This window comes from Sus scrofa, chromosome 6, assembly GCF_054392235.1.
Source record: "Sus scrofa isolate SSC_HxYL_T2T_F1_AM1 chromosome 6, Sscrofa_HxYL_maternal_Yorkshire_Landrace_v2.0, whole genome shotgun sequence".
Taxonomy (NCBI): domain Eukaryota; kingdom Metazoa; phylum Chordata; class Mammalia; order Artiodactyla; family Suidae; genus Sus; species Sus scrofa.
Window position 1 is genome coordinate 15,217,511 of NC_139388.1, and position 27,656 is coordinate 15,245,166.

General features: G+C 43.6%; 1 long non-coding RNA gene across 8 annotated transcripts in view; it reads right to left on the minus strand.

Annotated features, from left to right (window-relative positions):
- LOC146402219 (uncharacterized) overlaps positions 1 to 27,656 on the minus strand; it is a 98,097-nt gene that overhangs the window by 2,097 nt on the left and 68,344 nt on the right. For 2 of the 8 annotated variants that reach the window (XR_014805545.1, XR_014805543.1), the window contains 4 exons: positions 12,093 to 12,557; positions 11,082 to 11,219; positions 8,989 to 9,132; positions 140 to 241 (listed from right to left, as the gene is read on the minus strand). This is a non-coding gene — a long non-coding RNA (uncharacterized LOC146402219). Of the gene's footprint in view, positions 1 to 87; positions 242 to 275; positions 3,527 to 8,988; positions 9,133 to 11,081; positions 11,220 to 12,092; positions 12,558 to 18,226; positions 18,350 to 27,656 lie in introns of those variants that run through there. The other 6 variants (XR_014805546.1, XR_014805544.1, XR_014805547.1 and 3 more) reach the window with 6 other exon arrangements.

The window sequence follows — 27,656 nt, forward strand, 5'->3', positions numbered from 1 at the left end:
TGCCTGTTTCCTCTTGAAAATAGTGGGAAAACAGTAAGGGCCTGGTTGGGGTTCATTCCAAGAGCTCAAGAATGTTTCAATATTACAACATCTTCGTTTATTTATACTGTGAATTAAATCAGTAGATCATTCAACTTACTGTGTGTAGAAACACAGTCACATGTCTGGCTTGATGTCAGGTCTCCATGTCGATGGCACATGCCTGGCTTCACATGCCCAGCTTTATGTCATGTGGAGAAATCTTATTCAAAAAAGTAATGAAACAGCCAAAAATATTTAGGTGTTAAATTTAATAATAAGTGTTCAAGACATAGTTGAAGAAAAATTTAAATACTCAGAGACTAAACCAACAAGAAAGCTTGTACAAATAGAAAGGCACAGGTGATTTTTCAATAGGAAAAATTTTCATTTTGGCCTTACCTATAATGGCAATTTCAACCAATTTTTTAAAAAGAGAATAAAGTGGAAGGAAGTGACCTACTCAAATAAAACCCCATTGGAGTTTGTCTTAGAACTGTGAAAATGACTCTAAAATTCACATAGGGAAAAAGAGATATACTTGCACTACTAAAACATAAGAATGAAAAATGATTGAAAAGTAAAGAATGGAAGAAAGATATGCCAGAGAAGTACTAAATTAAAGGGGGAAATGGCATAGTGATATTATTATCTCACAGCAACTATTTTAGGACAAAATTATTAGACAGGGCTCCCTTTCAGGCAATGCAGTGAATGCTATAAACTAGCATCTAGAAATTTTGGATAAGACATAATTTACAAGATCATTTTAAACAATTAGCTCATAAGAAAGTATGGCCAACTGCCAAAATTAGCAAGAACTTAGTGCTGTCTAGTCAGTAAGTTCGAATTACTTAGCTGCTAGCTTTTGAGGCAATATAATTTAGTGGATATCAAAGGGAGGAATCCTGGTTCCTTCACTGACCAGCTGTGAGACACTGGGAAATCACTTAGCTTTTCTGTAACTTATTCTTTTGAAAAATGGGATAACAGTACCTAGTTGTAAATACCACGTATTGTTTCACTATATGACCTGGGATTCAGTACTGGCTCGATTAACGTTAGCTTTTTTCCTCCTCCACCTGAACTGTATATCTGACTGATCACCCTTACGTATTTTTCAGTAAAGGGATAAATAGTACATAAGTATGCAACTATATTACTGCAATTATGGGAAAGAGGCTACAGTGCAAGCTCCCTCAGAATTTTGTTTGGCTTGATTTTCACTAAAACTTGCTAACAACCAACTTCAGAAGCTTTTGCCATGGTGAAGGCAAACCCAATTCACTCTTTCTGAAAAGAAGTTAGTGGGAGGGTAACAAGTGAGGAGAGGGGATAAGAAGCTGCTTGTCTCCAAATGAATTCAGCATATACTCTTCCCACACTTTTTCACTAACAGCTTGTTTCTTACATGTGCCTAGGAAGAACCCTGAGTAGTATTCTCTACATAGCACAATCAGGCATCAGATATTTGCTCCTAACTTTAAGGATGTTGGCTCCCGGAATAATACAGAGATACTGGGTCTCAAAACCAGAATTCCAACAGAGTCTAATTGTGAGCCTTGATGCTTAAGTCAACCAGAAGGAAAAGAATCCCAGCCCCATACTGTCATAAAGAACCTTCTGAAAGAGTGTTCCCTTTAGGGGATTACAACTGTTAGGCACAGGGGAGTTAAACATCTCAGGAAATTAGCAGAATCCACTGCAACATGGATTCAAGGAGTCCACTGCAGAAGGAAATAGGCAAAGTGTGGTGCTGTCCAAGGTGCTATGTGATTTTGAGCTCTCCAAGGTGCTGAGTCAGAACTCAAAAATTTGTTTTCCCACCTGGTGATGGTCCCTCTAAACCCTGTCTCATTCTATCTTTCCTTGAATGCAACTAGCCATTATCTGGCACATAGCGCTGAGCCCCAGCTCATGCTTGCCTCTGCCTATCACCCTGTTTCAAAATATAGAGAATTCCAAAGATAAAGATTTACTATGCACCCGGAGTTGCTGTCGCGGTGCAGGGGGAACGAATCTGACTAGGAACAATGAAGTTGCGGGTTCGATCCCTGGCCTCACTCAGGGGGTCACAGATTCAGCGTTGCCGTGAGCTACGGTGTAGGTGGCAACTACAGCTTTGATTTGAGAGAGCTACAGCTCTTCAAGATTTGATCGTTCTCTAACTCTCTTTTGCTGTGACGATTTGATATTCTCAGCCTCCGCAAGAATGGAACAGCTCCTCTCAGCTTTCAGATCAAGGAAAACAGTTCTTCTTTCTCTTAACTCTTGCCAAATTCTGGGATTCTAACTGGATCATCTTGCGGGAAGGGGATCTGCAGCTGAGCTGGGCCTGTGTCACACATTCTACCCGAGTGGAAGATGATTTCAAAAGGAAATCGAGTGTACTATTACCAGTAAAAGGGGGTAAAAAATTCTGGGAGGCCAAAATGACCAATGTCCAGCACAGGCTTCTCTCCAGGGTGGGCATGATCTAGCTGGGAATAAGTCCTAAATGTTTTTTCATACTTGACACACTCATAGGGTTTCTCTCTAGTATGGACTCTTTGATATTGAAGCAGATTTCTTTCGCTAGTAAAGACTTTTCCACACTCATCACAAACATAGGACATCTCTTGTATATGTTTTCTAAGATGTCTTTTTAATTGATCCTGAGCACTAAAGGCTTTTCCACAATCTACACAGTCAAAGCATTTCTCCTCGCTGTGGACTTTTTGGTGCTCAGTTAGTTCTGTTTGAAAATTGAAGGCTTGCCCACATATTTTACAAGAATAAGGTTTTTACCCTGTGTGAATACACTGATGCTGACTAGGATGAGAAGTCCTTCCGAAGCCTTTGCCACACTCATTACACTCAAAGGGTTTCTCTCCAGTATGGATTTTTTGATATCGAAGTAGTGGTGAACTACCAACAAAAGCTTTCCCACATTCATTACACTCATAAGGTTTCTCCCCAGTATGGATTCTATGGTGTATAACAAACTCAGAACTACTTGTGAAACCATTTTCAGACTCCTTGCAGAGATAGGGTCTGCCCCACTGTGGATCTGCTGATGCCTGATCAGATTTGTGTTATTATTAAAGGCTCTCCCACACTCTTCATACTGATAGGGTTTCTCTCCAGTGTGGATTCTCCAATGCCCAATTAATGACGAATTGACATTAAAGGCTTTACCACACTCATTGCACTCAAAGGGTTTCTCCCCAGTGTGAATTCTCTGGTGTCTAACATAATAAGAAAAATAGCTGAAGCATTTCCCACACTCTTCACATCTGCTAGTCGCAGAATCTGACATAAATAAAAAGGTTTCCTATCATAGTGGATTCTTGAAACTTTTCCTCTAATATTTTTCACTGCAGGGATTTCCTGGTGCTTCTCCAGTTCACATGCCTATAGGAAGCTGCTTCTCTTAAGAACATTCTTCTGCAGCCTACATGGTATCATCATGCCTCTTTAGGAATTCCTCGTGTTGGTATTGACTCATTGTCAATGCTAGTCCCAGAATCTGACATAAATAAAAAACAAAAATGCCAACTGAGAATTACACTAGAAACAAAGGGACATTGAAAATTATAGCAGCTGGAGTTCCCGTCGAGGCTCAGTGGAAACTAATTTGACTAGCATCCATGAGGATACAGGTTCAAACCCTGGCCTCGCTCAGTGGGTAAGGATCTGGCATTGCCATGAACTATGTTCCAGGTCACAGATGTGGCTTGGATCAAGTCACTCGGAGCCACAATGGGAACTGCCTTGGACTTCCTGGGGACCCAAAACATCTGACCCATCATCTAACATCAAATGCATCCCCCGGCCTTCCCTTCCACCTGCCAAACTGGCTCTATTTTTAATCCACAAAAATTAACTGGCATAGTGAATGATAGCATTGTTTCCCTTCCTGGTTAACAGTACCAAGTTCAAGTGAAGTAAATCAGAGAAAGATAAATATTATATGAGATCACTAATATGGGAAATCTAATAAGAAATGATACAAAAGAACTTATTTACAAAACAGAAACACTCAGATTTTGAAACCAAACTTTGGGTTATCCAAAGGGGAAATGTGATGGGGAGGGAGGGACTGGGAGGTTGGGATTGGCACATATAAACTACAATATACAAAATCATACAGCACTGGGAACTATATCTAGTCACTTATGATGGAGTACGATGGAGGACAATGTGGGAAAAAGAATGTATATATGTATGTGTCACTGGATCACTTTGCTGTACAGTAGAAAATTGACAGAACACGGGAAACCAACTACAATGGAAAAAAGAAAAATCATTGAAAAAAATCAATCAATACTACTATGTAGTTTGGGAAAATTTACTCAATACTTTGTGATGGCCTACATGGGGAAAAAATCTGAAAAAAGAATAGATATATATGTATAGGCATAACTGAATCCCTCTGCTATACACCTGAAACTAATAAAACATTGTAAGTCACCTATACTCCAATAGATTTTTAGAAAAATTTTAAAATGTGGTCTGGAGTTCCTATTGTATCTCTGTGCGTTAAGAATCCCACTATTATCCATAAGAATGCAGGTATGATCCCTGCCCTCTCTCAGTGGGTTAAGGATCCTGAGTTGCTGTCAGTGGTGGTATAGGTCACAGACATGGCTTGGATCTGGTGTTGCTGTGGCTGTGGTGTAGGTTGGCAGCTGCAGCTTTGATTCAACCCCTAGCCTGGGAACTTCTATATGCCAAAGATGCAGCCTTAAAAAAAGTGAAGTTTAAGAAACACTCACACAAAATAGTACCAATTTCAGCCCAGTCTCCTAAGTTAGAAACTTGCGATTCACCCTAGGCTAACTTGCCCTAGTAACTGATCATTTCTAATAAGCAGGTGGTAATCAAATCTTGCCAATTTTATTGTCTAAATATTTCTGGAATCTGACTCCTCTTTGCCATTCAGTACACTAGTACCAGCTGTGTATACTTAATTCCAATTGCAGGCCTCTCCTGCACTGAATCCACCCTCAGCCAGCCATACAATCACCAACTTAAAACGACAAACTGACCCAATCAAAGAACGACTTCCCTGAATGAGTCATGTATGCAACATGACTCTAAGCTACTGGGTAAATAAATCCAAGGAAGAAGGAAATGGTTAAGGAACACCCAACAACTTATCACTCTCAAAAAATGAAAATTCAAGCAATCAACTTCCTTGTCCCCAAAACTTAAGGTACTTAATGTTTACCTTACAGTTGAAGTTAAGGTGCAAAGAGGTTAAATGACTGGCTGAAGGTCACAATGCCAGTGAGGCTTCACAGGATCCCTAACTTCAAGTGTTCTGGCCTAGCGCAGACTTTTGCTATTATAACCCCCTGCCTTGATTAGCCAACAGCACTGACCTCAAGAGATATATTTTCCCTGATTCTAAGCCAAATTCTTTCTTTCTGAGAATAAATGACACAAGCCCCCTTCTTCCTGCCATCACTCTGCCCCCACCTCCCAGGAACCTTGTAAGCTCCTGATCTCAATTCCTCCCACTGTGTGATGGACACCTACAGCACAGCTTGAGTCCTTCATTCTCACATGTTCCTCTGCAAGAGGAACCACTGAACTGGGAACCCTCTAGATCAAATGAGACCCTCAGAATGCTGTAGCCTATACTTAGGCTTCCCAGGACACTCTCCAGCCATTGCATGCTGGGCTTCTGGCTGCTCAGCCCCTCCTCATCAGCTCTCCCCCAGCATCCAGTCCTACTGAAGAGAATCATCTGGGATCTTCCTACTGCATTGGCTTGAACACTTTTGCTAGAAACACCTCTCTCATTCCCATTTTATTCCAATCAGACCTCTCCAAGGCCGATCTGAGGTAATCACAGCTCACCTGCTGCCAGGCTTTCAGGGGCATGGCTGCCATCACCTTGGCTCCCTCTCAGTGAAGGGCAGGGAGCAAAGAGAACCAAGAGTAAGCCCAGCCCAGACAAAGCTCTCCTTTTTTTTTTTTTTTAAGGTCCACTTAGGTCCGCACCCTTGGCATATGGAAGTTCCCAGGCTAGGCATCGAATCGGAACTACAGCTGCCAGCCTACACCACAGCCACAGTAACAGTGGATCTGAGCCACATTTGCAACATACACCGCAGCTTGGGGCAGTGCACCAGATCCTTAACCCACTGAGCAAGGCCAGGGATCGAACCCACATCCTCATGGATACTAGTCAGGTTCCTTATCGCTGAGCCACAGTGGGAACTCCCCAAAGGCTCTCCTTTAAAATAACCTGCCAATAACAGCAGCTGCAATCACTTACTAAATGTCCTTCAGTAAATGGTATATAAATATCTCCTCTTTTACTCCACACTATTCCTCAAGGTTTGAATTCTGAGGAAACCGTTAATTTGAAAGGTATGTAACCTGCCCTTGGGCACCCTGTACTCACCAGCATCATTCAACACTGCCTGTCCTAAGACATGAAGACAGGGAAACATGAATACGCAAAGAGCAAAACAAGCAAAAGACACCAGAAAACTCAAAGCAAGCCATAACAACAGGAAACCTAGACCTTTATTTAAAAAAAATTTATTGAGAAATATAAAAATTAAAAAAAAATACCCACAGTGGGAGGAAGTGGGATGGACGGGGAGTTTGGGGTTGGTGGATAGAAACTGTAACATTTGGAATGGATGGGCAATGAATGCGCTCCTACATAGAGCAAAGGGAACCGTGTGTGATTAGGTCACTTTGCTGTACAACAGAAAATGAAGAAAACATTATAAATCAACTATACTTTAAAAAATCAGAAAAAAACATTAAATTGTATTTGAACATTATGTTATTAGTTTGTAAGTCAGATGAATCTGAAATGACTGAGCAATAAAAAATCTATTTTTCTTAAAAATATTAAAAAAATTTTAAAAATCAGAAAAAAATAGAAATATGTTTTTGGATGAAAAATACACACCTTCTCATTCAGTCTCCACAATAATCCTTTGAACTTTTTCTTTTTCTCAAATAAGAAAAAAAGAGTCTAAGAAAATAGTTTTCTCGGAGTTCCCGTCGTGGCGCAGTGGTTAACGAATCCGACTAGGAACCATGAGGCTGCGGGTTCGGTCCCTGCCCTTGCTCAGTGGGTTAACGATCCGGCGTTGCCGTGAGCTGTGGTGTAGGTTGCAGACGCGGCTCGGATCCCGCGTTGCTGTGGCTCTGGCGTAGGCCGGTGGCTACAGCTCCGATTGGACCCCTAGCCTGGGAACCTCCATGTGCCGCGGGAGCGGCCCAAGAAATAGCAACAACAACAAGACAAAAATAAATAAATAAATCAATAAATAAATTTTAAAAAATTATAAAAAAAAAAATAGTTTTCTCTACCAAGGTCACTCGGCCAGTGGAAGGATGAACCTGGATCCCAAACCAGATAGGCCAGATTCTAAAGTCCATGCTTTTAATAACTACAACAAAATGCTTCCCATTGTAATCCCAATCGAATTTTTTTAAGAACTTAATAAAGCAATTCTAAGGCTAATATTAAGAATAGGTAAATGTAGACCAAAAAATTTCAGAAAAAGAGTCTCAGAGTAAGGTTTCTCTTTCTTGGACTTTGTGGCAAGCATATTTTTTGTTCATCACTCCATTCTAGGACCCAGTGAAAGCCCGAAACCAATTAGCAAAGGACCATGAAAAGGCCACTTCAACATACTAAGATGTTCAGGTTATTACTTTAATTATATCATCCCCTAGAGACACTGAATTCTTGTCAAGCAGTCATATTCTACCAAAAAGCCAGCATCTTTCTAAAAGAAACTCACTGCATACTGCGATTTCCTGCTAGCCTCATCTTATACCATCTCCTCCTTTCTCTTAATTTAGCCACGGTGGTCTCCCTTCAGTTTCTCTACTATGCTAGCTCAGGACCTTTGTACCTGCTGTTTCCTCTGCATGAACCACTCTTCTCCAACCTTAGAACTTTTGTACCTGATGTTCTCTGGTGCAGAACTCTCTAGCAGCCTGGCCTCTCTAGATAACACCAGTTCACCCTTCAGATCCTAGCCTGTCTCTACACACCAGATCAGGCCTGAGATTACACACTCCACTAGCACTGTATTCCCTTTCCTACATACCACCTCTTCTGGTTTGGATTATACACTTATTTGTGTTTTCTTCATCCAACAAACATTTATCACAGGCTTAATTCATTTCAGGCCAAGTGTGAGGCACGGGAGATACAGTGAAGAAAGGTGTGATCCCTTCCATCATGGAGTTTACTTTAGACTAAAGGAAACACAGGTATCAATCAAAGATTCTCATAATTAGCTTTTAAGACCACAATTGTGATTAGCGTCGGGGGCAATTTATGGTAGATGGGGACGCTTAAGAATAGGAATTAACTAGATCAAAAGGAAAATCTTTACAAAAGTAACAGCACGTGCAAATGCATGTTTGTAAAGTTAAAGTCTGTAGCCGAGCCAAGGGGAGTGTGAATATGAGTGTGAAGAAGGTGCAAGAGACCAAGTCACGCAGAGCCTCATGCACGTCAAGGACTTGGTCTTCAACGTAAAACCAAGACCACAACTACTGGTTCGGGTTAGGCGGAGTGAAATGATGAAATGATAGCACTGGATTAATAGGTGACTTTCCATTAAACTGAAAGCTCCCTGAGAGAGGGGCCCAAGGCCGTCTCATTCGCAGCTGCATCTTGGGAACCTAGAACAGCAGCTGGCATTTAACTGCTCTGTGAGAAGTCTTCGGCCCAGGGGGCAGGGGAGGTTATGGATGTGTCTAGTCAAACGGCGTGTTCTTTCCATCCACAGCCCCATTTCCGGGGGCGGCCCCGGCGGGTTGGGATGAAGGCACCGAGGGCGAGGGCAAGCGGAACTGGCCAGCAGGCCGCCCTCGCTCCCCGGACCCGGTGGCGCCACCCGACTCCTTCCACCACGGCATCAAGGACGAAGGCGACCGCCTTTTCCAGCGGTGACAGGTGTGTTCCCAGTCGGTTCAGGAACCCTGAAAACTCACCTCAGGAAAGGCGCACTGCGGCACGACCGGAAGTGCGTCACCACGTCGGCCACGGCGCCCAAGTGTCGCGTGCTTCCTCTCTAGGAAGCCGAAGCCCGCGTCTCCGTGGTCTCTGGCTTTCCTCCGGCGCCGGACTTCTTCAACCTGGGCCCGCAAACAGAAAAGGCTCCTTGTTTAAGCTAATCTCTAAACTGAAACTGCATTTTCTTCAGTTAAGTGTTGGCAAAAACCACAATAGCATCAGCAGTGCCTGTGACTTTGTCAGCAATAAAAATCACAGATGTTTTCCTCTCACATTACCATTCATGAATTTAGAGTGGAACTTAAATTTCATGCACAGTCATTTCTGCCTTGCTGACAAAAAAGTACAGTTAAACCAAATGTTTTGCTGCAGTATCTAGATTGACTTATGATTTGATGTGATTATCTCACTGCAGCTGAAAACATACTTAATGGTAAGATTGGCAACAAGGCAGGCAGGTACGTTCTTCCCAGTACTATTTGACATCACACTGGGAGTCCGAACAAGTGCAGGAAGGCCAGAAAAATAAATGGCGTAAAAGTTGGAAGTAAAGAAATAAAACTTATTATTTGCAGAGGACATGACTGTCCACATAAAAAATCCCAAAGAATCTACAAAACTTGTAGAACTAACAAGTGAGTTTAGCAAGGTCACAGAGTTAAAGTCAAGGGGCAGGGGTTCCCGTCGTGGCGCAGTGGTTAACGAATCCAACTAGGAACCATTAGGTTGCGGGTTCGGTCCCTGCCCTTGCTCAGTGGGTTAACGATCCGGCGTTGCCGTGAGCTGTGGTGTAGGTTGCAGACGCGGCTCGGATCCCGCGTTGCTGTGGCTCTGGCGTAGGCCGGTGGCTACAGCTCCGATTCAACCCCTGGCCTGGGAACCTCCATATGCCGCGGAAGCGGCCCAAGAAATAGCAACAACAACAACAAAAAAAGACAAAAAAAAAAAATAAATAAAGTCAAGGGGCAAAAAGATCAATTGTTGGAAAGTGAAATTTCCAGCAATAAAATTTCCTACAATACAACTTTAATACTTAAAACCAACAGTATCATTTACAGCAGCACAAAACCCAACAAAATATTTAGGTATAAACCTAACAAAATACGTACAAGATAGGCATGCTGAAAACTATAAAATCATAAAAAAAAGATGAAAGGATATCTAATAAATTGAGGTACAATGTTCTGAAAAACTCATTATTAAGATGTCAATTATCTCCCCCAATGCTGTATATATTCAAAGCAATCCAGTCAAAACCCCAGCAAGACCTTTTGTAGAAATTCATAAGCTGATTCAATTGCATGCCAATCATTTAATAGAGCTGATAAAAAGCAGTGGAGAAATAAATTATGCTGAAACATTTGGATATCCCAATTGGAAAATAAAATAAGATTCTTATTTCACGCCATCACTAAAATAAATTCCATGTGGATGAAAAATCTAATTGCAACAAATCTACAACTTTGATGAGAAAGTATGGGCAGTATTTCTATAAATGTGTTTCATCATGTTTGTCCCCACATCTGATGTGTGAACCCTGTAATGGATACCTCAACATGGAGCTGCTCAAGTTACATCCAGCACTCCCAGGAGATGGACATGGGGCCCTCAGAGGCATCTCACGTGGCCTCCCTGTACATGTTTTTAGCCCCCTGCCACCTACCTTGCCCAGCGGCAGTGATTACCTCTTTACATTCCAAGTTTTTTCCTATGACTGCCCCTCCTACCTTTTGCGAGCCAAGGAGAGAAGACAAAGCAAATCTGATACCACCTTGGTTTTGGACTTCCACACTGCAGATTGTGAGAAAATAAATTTCTGTTGTTAAACCTCACAGTCTGCGGTATCTTGTTACGGCAGCACATGCAAACTACCTTAGACATGCCGGTAGTGTCAGAGACTGCTGGTTGCCTACACAAACAGCCATTTGTCCCTTATTTAGTAGCAGAAAACTGAATTATGGGTTGGCACCTTACTTCTTTGCTAAAGGGCATTTCTTGCCACCCTTGTAAGTCTATGGCTCTCCCAGGACTAAGTTCTCCCCAATGAAGTGGAAGTATTTTCAGTACTTACAGGATATTTCCTTGAAAGGAAGGTGACATGCTCTTCTTCCTTTCCTCCATCCTGCATCCTAGAATGGCTGGAGCTCTAGCCATTGCTTTAGATCATGAGGATATTGCCACATCTGATGGATAGCAGATGGCTGGTGAACTGAAAGGAGACAGAATTCCCACTGATGTTGTGCAGCTGCCTATCTCCAGTTCTCTTTTTAAAATTGGAAAAATCAACACTAGTCTTATTTTAAGCTCTATTCGTTTGGATTTGTAGTTACATGCAGTTGAACCTAACCAAGCCTGATCCAAAGACAGTTTACTCAGTTGGAGGGGGCCTCCAGAAGTGGTACTTAGGTCCCAAATGAATAATCCACTAGACACTGGATTCTAGGAAGATGGAGCTATTTCTATACCTCAGAGATGACTGGCACCTCGGGGTCCAGCTCTATACCTCAGGCAATTACTATGAAGGTACTACTTTCAAATAGTTGTAGCAGCAAAAATGTCAAGGCCACACAGCCACTAAGCCTTAATGGCAAATCTAGGAACCCGGGTCCTCTGTCTCCTAGAGTTGTATCTTCTTTCTTTCCTGCTTTCTTTCTTCCTTCTTTCCTTTCCTCCCTCCCTAACTTCCTTCTTTCCTTCCTTCTTTGCTTTTTAGGGTCACACCCACGGCATATGGACGTTCCCAGGCTAGGAGCCAAATTGGAGCTGCAGCCCTATGCCACAGCCACGAGGTAGCTGAACCATGTCTGTGACCTACAGCACAGCTCATGGCAATGCTGGATCCTTAACCCACTGAGCAAGGCCCAGGATCAAACCCAAATCTTCATGGATGCTAGTTGGGTTTCTTACTGCTGAGCCACAATGGGAACTCCAGAAATACTTTTAAAAAGGGGTTTTCTAACTAATACATTCATCTTCCCTAAAGAATATCTGCTAGAGATTTCATTTTACGGTAATTTGAAATTTTCATTAAAGTGCTTAAATTGCTATAATTTCCACCCATTTGGGATGCCTGGATACTGACCTGGCTTAACTGATGGTTAATGGCTTTCTCACATTCACAACACTTGAATGGTTGCCTCTGTGTGAACCATCACAATCATAGTGACATCTTCTCCAATACATCACTCATATGAAAGGTTTCTTCGTTGTACAGGCTCAGTGGTGCCAAATCAATTTTATGTTAACCCTGAAGGCTTTGAAATATGTGAGACATTGAAATGGCTCAATATCAGTAAGGATCTGTTACAAGGGAGAGAAATCCCAAATTCAAACTACTTTAGTAAAAAAATTTATTGATTCATGTCACTGAAAACTGGTTTCTCCATCACTGTCTGTCACCAGCATGGCTGGCTTTCTTCTTAGCCTCCGTGTGGATCAAGGCTAACATCCATGTCCAGCAGAAAAGAATGTCACTTTCTGGTAGGTTCTGCAATTAAAGGGTCCATTCTGATTGGATGAACTTGGGTCACCTGACCCATCACTGTGCCTGGGTGGAAGGAAGATGGGCTACATTAGGCCACATGTTCCACCTTTGCAGTGGGGAATAGAGCCATAGGAACAGTTGAGTGGGAGCAGAGTGGTTTCTCCCAAAAAATTAGGGTAGCAATTACCATGAAAAGGGGGTAAAAAGTGCTAGGAGGTCAAAAGAACCAAGATTCAGGACAGGCTCCTCTCCAGGATGAACATACTCATGGTGATGCAGCTGCAAGTCCTAAAGATTTTCCCACACTCGCTACACTCATTTGGTTTCTCTTCTCTGTGGATGCTCTGATACCGACTTAATGTTGACCTAACAGCGAAAACTTTTCCACACTCCATACACTCGTAGGGTTTCTCCCCAGTGTGGACTCTCTGATGTATAACCAGTTCAGAACTACTGGGGAAGCCATTTCCACACATGGTTCAGAGATGGAGGGGTCTGTCCCCACTGTGGATTCTCTGCTGCTTGATCAGACCCGCACTGTTATTAATGCCTCTCCCACCCTCCTCACACGGACAGGGTTTCTCTCCACTATGGAGTCTCTGGTGTTGAACATAGTAAGGAAAAAAGGTGAAGTATTTCCCACACTCCTCAAATCTAAAGGATTTCTGTACATATTGAAGTCTCTCATCCTTTCTTTAAATATTTTTTTACTGTAGAGATTTCCTGGTGCTTCTGCAGATCACATGTTTCTGGAAAGTCAGTTCCTGAGAAACACTCTTCATTCGGCAGCCCCCCTAATATCATCCCATGTCTTTCTTCAGAAAATCCCTGTGTTGATGTGGACTTGTCAATGTTAGTCCCAACATCTGATATAAGAAGTGAAAAACATGTGAGAATTATAACAGAAACAATAGAGCACTGAAATTACAGGGCCTTTAGAGATTACTATTACAACCCCCATGTGGCCTGCCACAAAGAGAAAGCTATTAAAATGAAAGTGCCAAATGTGACAGAGGCTGAAAATAGTAGCTGTGGAACAGGAAGTTAGATTTTTGAACCCCTCAGTCATTTTATAAGTTTGCTTTCTATGCTTTCCCAGACCTACAGAGGATACCCATCCCTAATAACTTGGGACTTCCTAGCACGTAAATGCCTGACGTACTCATGTAGGACGCGGCAATCCCTGATGGCTCACAAGAGTTGAGCTGGAATTCCCATCGTGGCTCAGTGGTTAGCGAACCTGACTAGTACCCATGAGGACGCCGGTTCCATCCCTGGCCTTGCTCAGCGGGTTAAGGATCCAGCGTTGCCTCAAACTGTGGTGTAGGTCACAGATGTGGCTTGGATCCCACATTGCTGTGGCTGTGGTGTAGTCTGGCAGCTGTAACTCTGATTTGACCCCTAGCCTGAGAACCTCCATATGCCCCAGGTGTGGCTCTCAAAAGACAAAAGACAAAAAATTTGAATGTATGCCCTATAACAGTTAGAACCTGCAAATTTATATACTGTTGTCAGACCCCAAAGTATCTGCTGGATACTTGGAAAGGGAAAAAAAAAGCACAGTTTGCTTCAAGACCCAGGAGACTTCCCAGTGCCCTTTTCATATTGAGGAAAATGAAAACCTAAAATGAGAAACATAAATAATAACATATTCTGTCCAGTGGCACTGGTATTTCTGAACACCAGCTGACATTTTAACTGTTCATTTAAGTTTATGTCTTTTTTTTTTTTTTTTGTCTTTTTAGGGCCACACCCAAGGCATATGGAGGTTCCCAGGCTAGGGGTCGAATCGGAGCTGTAGCCACCGGCCTATGCCAGAGCCACAGCAACGCGGGATCCAAGCCACGTCTGCAACCTACACCACAGCTCATGGCAACGCCGGATCGTCAACCCACTGAGCAAGGGCAGGGACCGAACCCGCAACCTCATGGTTCCTGGTCGGATTCATTAACCACTGCACCACGATGGGAACTCTGAGTTAAAATTTTTTTAAATTTATATTCTATTTTGGGTGGGCATCTCTTTTTAGGGCCACACCCACAGCATATGGAGGTTCCCAGGCTAGGAGTCAAATCAGGGCTATAGCTGCCTGCCAATGCCACAGCCACAGCAATGCCAGATCTGAGCCGTGTCTGCAACCTACATCACAGCCAACTCACAGCAATGCCGGATCCTTAACCCACTGAGTGAGGCCAGGGATCAAACCTGCATCCTCATGGATACTAGTCAGATTTGTTTCTGCTGAGCTACAAGGGCACTCCTATATTCAATATTGATTTTTATCATTTTTTACTCTTCTATTAAGTATTTACATTCTAAAATATTGGCTTCTTATGACTTTTGCAAAATAAAGCTATGTACTGAACACTTGCTCTGTTTTTCCTTTTCTTTACAAATTAGCTGTCCTTGACCTTAAACTACAAGAACATAATAAGCTCCATGAGAACAGGAGCTTTCTTTTCTTTCCTGATGTCCTGGGTGTCCAATACCTTGTACATAGTAGATGCTAAATAAAGATGATAACTAAATGATTGGATAATTATTTGTTACTCTGTGTAAGTCAGCAGACAACTCAGGTATTGCAATAATATAATTATTTTGCCTCAAAAATAACTGTATAATTCTAGACCTGACCTCTCCCCAAGATTAGAGAGCTGCATTCTCAACAGCTGCTATACTCAGGGAGGTGGATATCCCAAAGAAATTCAAACTTCATGGGATTAGGTCAAATGTCATCTTCACCATAAAAAACTGTTTTTATATTGCGACTCCCCTAGGTTACCTGATTCATTGACAATCTTACTGCCAAGCTCTGTTGATGCTACATGACACTTTTCACAGTCCTTCTCATCCCTGTATCACCCTGTCCCCATCCTTGGGTAGGCCTCCAGAGTTATGGACTGCAATATAATAACAATGGAACAGGGCTTTATGCCTTCATTTTCCCCTCAGTCCAGCCAGTTACAGGCCTCTGTCACTACCCAAAGGTGTTATGGTGGGGCCACTGTTCCTGTGGCATGTTCTCAGTTGTCTGATCATTTCCTGTTTCCATGAAGTAAGTTCCCTAAGACAGAACTCTTCAGGTTGGCCATATACTCTGTGTTCTAGACTTGCCACATGTACCAACAATGTTTATGCAGGGGTGGCTCAGTAAGGGGGCTTAAGGATGTGCTCTGCAGTAGAGCGGGGATGTTCAAAAGAAACATAACATGAGGCGTTCCCGTCGTGGCACAGTGGAAACGAGTCCGACTAGGAACCATGAGGTTGCGGGTTCAATCCCTGACCTTGCTCAGTGGGATCTGGTGTTGCCATGAGCTGTGGTTTAGGCCGCAGATGCGGCTTGGATCTAGCGGCACTGTGGCTGTGGTGTAGGCCAGAAACTGTAGCTCCGATTGGATCCCTATCCTGCAGGTGCAGCCCTAAAAAGCAAAAAGGAAAAGAAAAAAGAGAAATATAACATGAGCTGCAAATGCACGCGCAATATGTAATTTATGTCTTTTTTTTTTTTTTCCATTTCTTGGGCCACTCTTGCGGCATATGGAGGTTCCCAGGCTAGGGGTCGAATTGGAGCTGTAGCCACTGGCCTACGCCAGAGCCACAGCAACACAGGATCCGAGCCGCGTCTGCAACCCACACCACAGCCCACGGCAACGCCGGATCGTTAACCCACTGAGCAAGGGCAGGGACCGAACCCGCAACCTCATGGTTCCTGGTCGGATTCGTTAACCACTGCGCCACGACGGGAACTCCAACAATATGTAATTTAAATTTCCTAGTAGCCACATTAAAAAAGTAAAAAAGAACAAGGTAAAGTTAATTTTAATAATATTTTTATTTAACCCAATAGATCCAAAACATCACCTCAACACAAAAATTATTAATGGGCCATTTACATTTTTTATATGAAGCCTTCAAACTCTGGAAAACACAAGACATCTCAATTTGAATCAGCCACACTTAGAGTGCTCACGAATTTAATAAGCACATGCAGCTTGTGGCTACCGTGATAAAGCCCAGAAGTAGAGAAAAGAAAATATTGTTAGGCTTTTAGTATTAAGCCCTATGCTCTTGAATGTTTACTTAAAAAAAAAGAGAATGAATGCCTACAAGCAAGATCCAGAAATATCCATTCTTAAATGGATTCTCCTGTACATCAAATCATGAAGCTCTTCACAATTATAACATGTGATATATGTGATAAGTATGTAGTGATAGCTCAGTGTGGTTTTATTAGTACTATTATTGTTATCGTCTTTTTAGAGCTGGACCCACGGCATATGGAAGTTCCCAGGCTAAGGGTCCAATCCGAGCTGTAGCTGCCAGCCTGTGTCACAGCCACACCGAATCTGAGCCGCGTCTGCTCTGATCTGGTGTGGCTGTATATCCTCTCTGGTGAGATGTCTCTTCATTTCTTTTGTGCATTTTCTAACCGGATTGTTTTCACTCTTGAGACCTGAGGGTTGTATATGTATTCCAAATATTACTCTCTGTCGGATATTATGCCAGAAATTACATTGAATCTTCTATTCCCTTCCCTCAGGCAGACTATATTTCTTTTTTCCCCCATCTGCAACCCCTCTTACTTGTTGAACTCAGAACAAATGGCCCTGCCACTGGGAGGAACATAACTCGATCTTCTAAGTGGGAATTACTCTAATCCTTCCTTCTCCTGCGCTCCCACAGCCCACAGCCTATATATAAGCAATAGCACTTACATCCTTTTTGTTTTTACTTAAATTTACTTTTCTTTCTATGGCCGTACCCATGGCATACAGAAGTTTCCAGGCTGGGGAATGAATCTAAGCCGTAGCTGCATCCTATGCCACAGCTGCGGCAATGCCAGATCCTTTCACCCAATTGTGCCAGGCTGGGGGTCAAACCTACACCTCTGCAGTGACCTGAGCCACTGTACCATGGCAGGAATTCCCATCCTCTCTTTACATCTGATTCTATAACCAGTATCCTCCAGAGCCTCTTAAAGAAGTGTCATTTTGGCATAAAGCAAGTGCTCAAAAAATTGCAAACCACATATCTGACAAAGGATGAACGTTGCTGGTCCTAAATCTGCCTTAGTTAGCTTTACAGGCATCTTTGCTCATCTTCTGCAGGTGGATTGTCCTGCAACTCCTCAAGGCAAATCCCCTCCCTCCACAAAAGAGATTGGGGCAAGTTTGCAAACTGGGTACCCTGACAAGGAGGAGAGAAAACAGGGTTGGAGGGGAGTCTCACTTAAAAGTTCCTAAGGCACCTGGTAGCTTGGTGGCTGCTGTCAAGAGAAGGAGACCCCAAAGCAGCTCATTAAGGATAAGGCCTGAAGAAGTGGGGTGAAGGGTGAAGAAGCCCAAGGAGGTTCTGAACAAGAGGAAATGGAGCACTTGGGACCTCCTCCTAAAAGGCCCTTATTAGCAAGATCCTGCTCGACACAAGGAAGGAATGATGGAAGTCCTCCTGAGACACTGAGCGAGCCAAAGGAAGCCAAGAACTTCGACAGGAGATACTTCTTTCCCACTGTGACGTACAATCCTCTTATGATGGTAAGTGTCCTCACCACAGTAGCTGGGCCTTCATTAGACCCAAACTAACCTCAGGCTTCTCCCTCCCTCCCAGCCTGATATCCTCTGGGGCTCAGGGATTAGGAACTTTTGTCCCTGGAAATACCTAAAAGGTTATGAGATTCATGCCATGATCTATCCATCCCCCTGGTCTATGAATCTGAGTTCCAAAGGCCTTACCCAGGGACATCAAGTTCTCATAACTTGTCAGCATCACTTCCCCGTACCGGGCCTCTGTGCAGGAGAAAGTCCAGCCCATTCTGCCCAGGTGAGGTACACAGCCACGTCCTCAAAGGTCACCACCTAAAACAAGAGGTTCCTGTGGCCCTAGAGCCTGAGGATGGGGCACAGGGAACACTACGAATACCAGAGGGAAGGAACTGTGACAGGTGGGAGACGAAGAAGGGGTGACAGAACATGGACAGGAGTGCTGAGGAATCCAATCTGAAGCTCCCTCACTACCACAGCAGCTTCTACTTACACACAGAGTTACTATTACAAGGAGTTCCTGTCGTGGCTCAGCAGAAACGAAACTGACCAGCATCCATGAGGATGCAGGTCTGATCCCTGGCCTCGCTCAGTGGGTTGAGGATCCAGCACTGCTATGAGCTATGGTGTAGGCAGCAGATGCAGCTTGGATTCTGCATTGCTATGGCTGTGGCATAGGCCAGCGGCTATAGTTCTGATTAGACCCCTAGCTTGGGAACCTCCATATGCCATAGGTATGGCCCTAAAAAGACAAAAATTAATAATAATAATAATAAGATTTACTATTACAAAAGGCCATGTCACATTACAGAAAAACTGGAACAGAGAACGTTTCTCGTGAGTTCACCTTCCTGAAGCAAACCCTCTTCCTTTCAGCATGTACCCTCCCAGGCTTTCAGACTTTCCACAAGCAGGTGACTGCCTGTCTCCCTGGTGACACGTCAGGATCTACCTGCAGCCTGACTCCACCTCATTGACTGAGGGCCTGGCCAACTCCTCCCACTCCCTGAGCTTACACTGAGCCCTGCTTTGTTTCCACACCTGTAGACCCTACCCCAATCCTCACACGCGCCTCTTGAGAACAGTCACGGTTTGTCCAAATGGGCTTCTGCCTCCAGCACATGTGATGCTTGCACCCTGCTGTGCCACCCACCCTCCTACCTCCAACAGAAGGGGGCTGTGAAGCCTCTGCTTAAGCCCCTCCAGCAGAGGGAACTCTGCTGCCTGCACAGCCTACTGAACTCCAGACAGTCTTCCTAGGAGAGGGTGCTTCCTGATTGCAGCGGCTGCTAGATAGTTGCTCAGGCCGTCTCTCTTTACACCTCTCAGAGTCTCTCCCCAACCAAACCTGCCTGCCAGCCCACTGCGCCTTCCTAGACAGTGCCACGATTTGGTCCTCCTGGCCCCCTTGGGGCCTTCCCTGTGCAGTGATGATCCTCCCATCTCCTCACGCCAAGGTCTCGGGTGGTTCTGGAAACATCACATAGCTAACTCATGATGCTCTGGTGACTGTAAAGGAAAAAAAAATGTCGCTTGCCATTCCACTTCTGCAAGGATCAAGCCATTAGCCATGGCAGTCACCCACTGACCCCTCACTGAGGGGAATTCAGGAAGGAGAAAAAGAGGAAGCATTCTGAGCTTTAGATCCTGACCCCTAGTTAGTTAAGATACATACCTAAGGAAAAATTTAAATGACCCCAAATTCTTGCATTTTCCCACACACAGAAAAGCACCAAAATCATTACCTTGAGATATCTGTTCTTGGTGTTTGACAGCTATCCTTTGATGGTTAGCATGTGTTTATTTTCCAACAAAAATATGCATATATATCCTGATTCCTCCCTTACCTCTTCAGAACAGTTTCTCGGAGCTATCTGAGATGCAATCTCCCAGGCTACAGTCCTCAGGAGGAAACTGAATAAACTCAACTCACAGCCCTTACATTGTGCATTTTTTTAAAGCCAACATAACCTTCACAGCAGTTATGCTGCTGATACATCTGAGCCACAATCCAATTTTGAACACATCTCTTTCCCTAAACTGGCTCCTCCTAGTTCATATGAACTTCTCAGTACATGAGAAAGAAATGGTAAGTGCTCAAACATGATATTGGTTCTGATTTTGATCCTGTCTCAGTGACAGTCAATAGCACCACTTTCTTTTTTTTTTCTTTTTTTTTTCCCCCTTTGGCCGTACCCATGACATGTGGAAGCTTCCAGGCCAAGGATCAAACCTGTGCCACAGCAGCAATCCAAGCCACTGCAGTGACAATGTCATATTCTTAATCCAGTGTGCCACAAAAGAACAACCCTCACACCACTTTCAGCCTGGTTTCTTATGCTAGAAAACTGAGAATCCCTCTTAACCGCTTCTCTAGTCACTTAGTTCTGATATGCAATCAGAAATAAAATCCTGTCAGTTTCAGCTCCCAAATATTTCTTGGATCTGACTCCTACTTACTATCATTAGTCACCATGTAATTCAGTTTCTCAGCCTCTGTGCTGTGGACCAGTGCAACAGTCCCTAACTTCAGACTCGCCCTCCGAGCCCACCTTCAGCTTAGCACATGGAATGATCTGTATAAAATGGGAAGCCAGCCTCAACTCTATGGGGTAAAGAACTTAACTGGGATCACCATACAACAACAAACTTAAACCCAAGATGCTCAGCCTAGGCTCTATAGGCAACTAATGCCAGGTGACATGAAGGCCCAAGAGTAGAGACAAAGTAAATAGCTAGGGGTCCTGCTGACATGTCCTAGGTGAGGGATAATAAAATCAGAGAAGCCATACAAAGAAGGGGACAAATGGGGACTGAGACAGAAACGAGAGGATTTAGACTGAATGGATAAGGTGACAAAGGAAGGTGATGTGTCAATAATTGCTAAGAAATCTAAAAACAGTGACCAGCACGGTGACACAGCTATATCAACAACTGCTAGGAAGTGCAGGAGAATGAGAGGTACAAGGAAGAAAATGAAATGCAGTAGTTCCTGTCATGGCTCAGCAGAAATGAATCTGACTAGCATCCATGAGGACGAAGGTTCAATCCCTGGCCTCGATCAGTGGGTTAAGGATCTGGTGTTGCCATGAACTGTGGTGTAGATCACAGACTTGGCTCAGATCCCTCATTACTAGGGCTGTGGCACAGGCTAGCAGCTGTACCTCCAATTAGACCCCTATCCTGGGAACCTCCATATGCCACGGGTGTAGCCAAAGCAACACTGGATCCTTAACCCACTGCCAGGAATCGAACTCACGTCATCATGGATCCTAGTCAGGTTTGTTAACCGCTGAGCTACGAAGGGAACTCCTGAAATGCATTTCTGATGTGTTGAGATTAGACTTCCAGGCAGGGTGATATTTAAGGGAGAGAGCTTTTTGTTGACTGGGTAAAAAAAAAAAAAGCACAACCTAAGAGTTAAGAACTTTCTGTTATTCAGCAGACTTACTGAGGACTGGCCTAGGATACAGACTCTCAGATAGCTCAGAGGGATTGTTGAGAAGAGGAGAGGAAGGAGCCAGGCTAATAGGAGTTTTTGATGAAAAAGATAAACAAACATGTAGTCAAACATCAAAAGATTACTGCAAATCACAAAAAACAGACATTTCAGCTTAATGATTTTAGGGCTTTTATATCTATGAATGGGAAGATGCAAGAGTCTGGGCTTACTGAGATCATTCCTTTGATATTCATTTTCACTATCTAGGGCCACTATCCTGTTTTCCTCCCCCCTGAATCCCCTCAAGGAACACTGTAGTGGCGGGTGGGGTGGTTTGCAGTGGCTAACGGCTTCATGGCCACAACATCCTTTGTTTACTGAAATGGCAAGCAACATTCTTTGTCCACAGCAAAGACAGTGAGTGGATGTTCTGGGATTAGTATTTGGGATAAGATCTCAAATGCTGAGACTGGAGACAGAAAGGCTCTAAGAAGGAGTTCCCCATCGTGGCTCAGTGGTTAACGAATCCAACTAGGAACCATGAGGTTGCGGGTTCGATACCTGGCCTTGCTCAGTGGGTTAAGGATCTGGTGTTGCCGTGAGCTGTGGTGTAGGTCACAGATGCGGCTCGGATCCCACGTTGCTGTGGCTGTGGTGTAGGCCAGAAGCCATAGCTTCGATTCAACCTGTAGCCTGGGAACCTCCATGTGCCTTGAGGGTGGCCCTAAAAAGTAAAAAAAATATATAAAATAAAATATAAAATAAAATGCAATCATGGTAATCAAGAGGCTGCAGATAATTTTATAGTGTAGGCTGGCGGCTACAGTTTCGATTAGACCCCTAGCCTGGGAACCTCCATGTGCCTCAGGAGTGGCCCAGAAAAGGCAAGACGACAAAAAAAAAAAAAAAAAAAAAAAAAGTAAAATTGAAAAGCTCCAAGAAGATAAAGCCCATCAAGCAGCACTAAAAACCACACCAGTCTGCAGAGTTGAAAGATATATGACAAAACCTTTCTCCCTAACCCAAGAATAAATGGTTTTGTCGTAGCTCAGCAGGTTAAGAACCTGACATCATGTCCATGAGGATGTGGGGTTGATCCCTGGCCTCACTCGGTGGGTTAAGGATATGGTGTTGCTGCAATCTGTGGATCTAGGTTGCAGATGAGGCTTGGATCTGGTGTTGCTGTGGTGAAGGCCAGCAGCTGTCACTCCGATTTGACCTCTGGCCTGGGAACATCTCTATGTTAAAAAAAAAAAAATTAAAAGTAAAGACATGGAGTTCTCCTGGGTGCAGCGGGTTAAGTATTCAGCATTGTCACAGCAGCTGTTGGTGTGGCAAGGGATATAGACACTGAACTTGAATTGTCAATGGATGGGTTGGACAGCAGAGTAGATGCAGTTGATGAGAAAGTTAGTGAAACTAAATACATATACAGATTGTAGCACAGTTTGGCAGAGATGGAAAATATAAAACTACTATACTAAACATCAGTGAAAATCAATGAACTTTAACTACATGGTTAAATCTCAATTCCATACTGTCGAATTTAAAAAGTAAGCTGCAGGAGCTCCCACTGTGGTGCAATGACAACAGCAGTATCTCTGAAGCACTGGGATGCAGGTTCCATCCCCAGCCGGGTACAGAGGATCCCCCATTGCTGCAGCTGCAGCATGGGTTGCACCTGCTGCTCAGATGTGACCCCTGGCCCAGGAACTCCATGAGCTGTGTGGTGGCCAAAAAAAGAAAAAAAAAGTAAGCTGCAGGAGAAGACATTAAGTATATTATTTACATAAACTTAAAATGGGTGAAATGATGTTATGATATTTATAGAAGCAACCATACATAACATGTTTAAAAGTATCTATGGGCACGAATAACAACAAAGTCATATGGTAAGTATCTCTGGAACCATAGAGAGGGAAAAGCAATTCAAAAGAGGCATATGGGGGGACTTCAATTCTATCTGTAATGCTTTAGTTCTTAGAAACATATGGAACAGCCACGACAAAATATTCAGATACGATAAAGCTGAGAGGTGATACACAAGTGCTTGTTATTCTCTTCATTTTTCTACACTTGAAGTATTTTAAAGAATTTTTTAAAAATCTCATTAGTTCCAGTAGTAGAATAAAACCAGGAGAAATATCTTAAAAAAAGAAGACTGATAAAAGAGCAAAGAGGAGTTCCCGTCGTGGCTCAGTGGTTACCAAATCTGACTAGGAACAATGAGGTTGGCGGCTCGATCCGGGGCCTTGCTCAGTGAATGAAGGATCCGGCGTTGCTGTGAGCTGTGGTGTAGGTCGAAGATGTGGCTCGGATCCTGAGTTGCTGTGGCTGTGGCGTAGGCCAGAGGCTACAGCTCCAATTGGACCCGTAGCCTGGAAACCCTCCATATGCTTTGGGTGCAGCCCTAAAAAGACAAAAAAAAAAAAAAAAGAGTAAAGACAGCAAAAGGGACAAAATAGGACACAAGTAATCATGAAAGACTAAAAGCATTCAAGATAACAGATGTTAAGACCAAAATTTATCACAATAAATGTAAGTTTGTTAAAATATTCTTAAATGCATCAATATAACAAGTGGATGAGACATACTCTGCCTAAATAAGGGTAAATAAGCCTATGAATAGGGTGACTGCCTTTACCTGGACAGCCCTCACAAACAGAAGGGCTCCTCTTTCTAATACCTGGAGAGCCCTTGCTCTTTTCATTTGAGAACAAGACCCCATATACCCATGAGGTACACTGATCTAAACAGAAATTTCTAAATTACTAAGACAGCAAATTAAACATAAGTGAGGTCTCACGAATCATTTTTCTATAGTTCGCATACAATAGGCGCCTGCCTGATATTTCTTGCCAAAGCCCAGGAATCATAAAGATGTTGGGGACAATAACTTCTGTGTTACATGTGGATTCTTGTACTAAACTGGTGAGTCTGGATGCTCCAAAACAACCGGACACTTCAACAGCTTTCACTGAGAAAACCCTGGAGGCTACTCCCCATTCTAGAACTGTGGCCGGCCTCCTGGCCTCTTTCCCTTTGATGCAGAGCAGTGCCATCTGCACACACTTCCTCAAGCTCCTCGCCTCTAAGCTGCTGTATTTCTGGCTGGAGCTGGAAAAGCAGCGCTCAGTGAGGGGTGCAGGGGTGGGGAAACCACTGCACCGAGGTGAGGCCCTCCACCCAGGGTGTCTTCCTAAGAGCCTGGACGGCCCCAAGCGTTACCTGGCTCAAAGGATGTGAAAGAGAAAACCAGGGATCAGGGAGTTTTAGTAAGGCCACAGCAACTGTATAGTGGGATCAGGAAGGAGGAGGAAATGAACAATTTCAAACACCTGAAGGAAGACCTCCCTGGGTTCTGCAAATTAAGTAGCAAGCCTGAGCGTCAGCTACGTTTTTCACAGTACAATGGTGACACCTAGTGTTAGTGGGATAAATCTCAGCTAGCCCTGCAACTGACCTGCAATTCAGAGAGTCTTGGTGCCTCCTTTCCCCTCAGGATTCTCACCTGGGTTCTCTGCAGGGCCAAGAGATTCATTTTTTGTTGTTGTTTGTTTGCTTTGTTTTTCTGATTTGTAATTTGTCTTTTAATTGTGTTAACAACTGCTCTTTTATTTTTCACACTGCTGAAATAAAACTGATATACAACAGATGGGATATTTCTTTTTGGCCACGCCCATAGCGTGTGGAAGTTCCCAAGCTAGGGATCGAACCTGTGCCTCAGCAGTGACCAGAGCCACTGCAGTGAAAACACCAGATCCTTAACCTGCCTCACAAAGGAACTCCTGAAATTTTTAAACTGAAACATATTTGACATAACATTGTATAAACTTAAGGTGTATATAACATGTTAATTTGATACATTTATCTATTGTCATATGATTGCCATTGCAATGACTGATAATAGCACCTCTGCCACATTACACAATTATCCTTTCTTTTCAGTAGCTGGAACAATTATGTTCTAATCTTTTAACAAGTTTGATTATAATATCATTGACTATATTAACCACACTGTGCATTAAATCTCTGGGATTTATCTTCTACTCAGTGCCAAGTGTTTGGCCTTGAACAACATCTATCCCATCCCCACACCCAAACTGGACTTTTTTTTTTTTTTTTTTTGGTCTTTTTTTGCTATTTCTTGGGCCGCTCCCACGGCATATGGAGTTTTCCCAGGCTAGGGGTCTAATCGGAGCTGTAGCTGCCAGCCTATGCCAGAGCCACAGCAACACGGGATCCGAGCCGCGTCTGCAACCTACACCACAGCTCACGGCAACGCCGGATCGTTAACCCACTGAGCAAGGGCAGGGACCGAACCCGCAACCTCATGGTTCCTAGTCAGATTCGTTAACCACTGCGCCACGACGGGAACTCCTGGACTTTTTTTTTTGGTCACACTCACTGCATATGGAAGTTCCCTGGCCAGGGATCAAATTCCACTTGCAGCTGTGACCTATGCCACAGCTATGGGAACCCCAAATTCTTAACCCTCTCTTAAGGGGGGAATTCCCCAAATGGACATTTTTAGGGTGTACGATTTGGTGAGTTTTGACCAGCAGAGAACAAAATAGACAAAAATCCCTGTCTTAAAAGAGCTTGCATTCTTAGTGGCCAAAATTATGTCACATGGCTACTCCCAACAGCAGAGAAATTTGGAAGGCAAGTTTTTAACTTTTTGGCTAAAGGGTGTTGTGTGAGCCAGACTACAGCTCTGGCCACCATGGGACTAAGGAGCACGCTCTAAATGTGTAAATGCTTATGTACACCAATCAGGTTTAAAACATGTTTCAAAAATACTGACATACCCACTTCTTCAGCCAGCTCCATTTACTATTATTGATAACCTAGATGTCTTCTTACTTGAAGACAAGTAAACAGATCCCCTAGCACAAGATCCTGGCCCACAGGGGACCTCCACTCAATGGTAGATACTATCTCGGCACCGATAAGGTACACCCCAAAGGTCCTCAAGGGTTGCTTTAGACCTTTCATTAGCTCACTGTAAAGATTCCCTAAGTTACAGGCTCAGCTTGCTTTGTTAGCCTCTCATGATGTTCATAGCCTTTCTCTTTCCCAAAGTTCCCTTGATAGAAAGAAACAGATGCTTACTAGACAGGATAAATGGCATTGCTCATCTGGCTTAGACTATTTCCATTCTTACTGAAGCAATATTAAATCACAGTTTATAAAAACCCACTCCAAAAATCCTGGGACTTTCCACCAGGATACACTTATCAAGGTCTTTTGGTTGTTACGACTGGGGCAAGGTGCAAGGGACATCTAGTGGTTAGAGGCCAGGGATGGTGCGAACATTCCACAATGCCCAGAGAGGGAGAAAGGCCTCCATAGCAAAGAATATTTGATCCACAATGTCAATAGGGCCAAGACTGAGAAACCTCACAGGTTTGACTCTCTAGGTATGGGTTTGACTCTCTAGGTATGAGCTTTAAAACCCTCCCAGGTGATTCCAATACGTAGCTAAGTTTTAGGGGTAAAAGCTATAGACTTGTTGCTAGAAAACATCTGCATATGTAGCAATATGGCTTTCAGCACTATGCTACTGAGTTTCAACTGGAAAATTCCCACATCTCATTTGATTGTGAGTTGGGTTGGAGACTGAAGGCGGCTGGAGGGAGGAACAGTTGGTTGTTTTAGAGAAACCTAGGTTTCCTACAACATGCTGGAAGAGACAGCTCCAGAGACACAAGTTTTGCTGCTTATTATTCACCTCACTTATGAGTCAACCTTGCTGGTATAGTTCAGGAAGATCGTTGACTACAGTCAAATGGTCACATCCTGGGGAACAGGCCACTAGGAGTTACACATGGAAGAAACAAGCTAACCACTGCCCGTACCCTAGGTGAGTGAGAGCTTCTTCAGGGGAAACTGCAGGAAGGGCCACTGCGGTGTACAACTTCAGGGGCACTGCTTACATAAAACACAATGTGAATGATGCTCCCTGACTTCATGGCCCCCAAAGTAAATTTTTACATTCAGCAGATTGTCTAGACTTTTTCAATTTTTATTTATTTATTTATTTTGTCATTTTGCCTTTTCTAGGGCCACGTCCCGCAGCATATGGAGGTTCCCAGGCTAGGGGTCGAATCGGAGCTGCAGCCACCGGTCTACGCCAGAGCCACAGCAACACAGGATCTGAGCCATGTCTGCAACCTA